The sequence below is a fragment of the Mus pahari genome, chromosome 13, assembly GCF_900095145.1.
Source record: "Mus pahari chromosome 13, PAHARI_EIJ_v1.1, whole genome shotgun sequence".
NCBI lineage: Eukaryota > Metazoa > Chordata > Mammalia > Rodentia > Muridae > Mus > Mus pahari.
The window spans coordinates 58,029,605-58,030,572 of NC_034602.1; the positions used below are offsets into that span (position 1 = coordinate 58,029,605).

Genomic DNA, 968 nt, shown 5'->3' on the forward strand with positions numbered 1-968 from the left:
GAGAGAGAGGAGAAAGAAGTATTTGCTGTATGCTGAATGCTGAATTCTATACGGCCATCTGGTTGAGCAATGCTGACCAAAGTGACAGTATGTTCTTCAAGATTCTCTTAGAGTTGGATATATTCTTAATAAGGAAAAATAAAGTACAACAGAGGATAAATAAATGTTGCATAACCTGAGGCCATTGACTGTCACATTAACCATGGATAGCACAGCTACCAGCTAGAGATGGAATCAGAGTTAAGTCCTTTGAGAAGCAGAAAGAACCCAAACATGTACAGCTACACTGTACATCCGGGTTCCGAGTGTAGGGTTAGGCTCTTGTCGTAGGCACTGTTGAAATGTTCGGCAATCTGTCTCTAGCAGTAAGCTGATTGACAGTAATAAGACAGCAAGAAGGTTCTTCTATTCAGAGTCTTTAGATTAGGGAGAAACAAATAAAAATAAATAGCGATGATCCAAAAAAATTCTTAAACCTAAGAATTTTTAATGCCTATAATCTTAGAACTATTTACCATAAGGGCAAGTCATCTAATGTGCCTCACAAACTCCCCCAAGGACACCCTGTGGTGACACTGTTTGATTGTAACTATTTTGGGCAATACTTCTTTGTCAACAGGCAAAGTCCATTGTGTGCTGCATAACTTTATGGGAGGGTGGAGAACTGCCATTAGAATAATGTCCATTAGAAGTGGTATTGCTATAATGCTTAGCCTTGTAGCAAAGATGGTTTTAATCATTGTCTGTGGGTTACTCCATTTCCTGACAAGTTCACCCAGGTATAATAACTAAAACTGAAGCCTAGAGTGGTAGTGTGTGGCTTTAACCTCAACACACAGGAGGCAGAACTGGGTAGATGGTTCAAGGGTAGCCTGAATTACATAGTAAGTTACAGCCAAGGATGCATAGTAAAATCCTGTCCAAAAAAACAGAGAGGGGGGGAGGGAGAGAGGGGAGGGAGAGAGGAG

At 40.7% G+C, this 968-nt stretch overlaps 1 protein-coding gene across 6 annotated transcripts in view; it reads left to right on the top strand.

Moving 5' to 3' along the window:
- The window catches only part of Limch1 (LIM and calponin homology domains 1), a 315,834-nt gene that overhangs the window by 285,823 nt on the left and 29,043 nt on the right, over nucleotides 1-968 (top strand). The window lies entirely within an intron of this gene.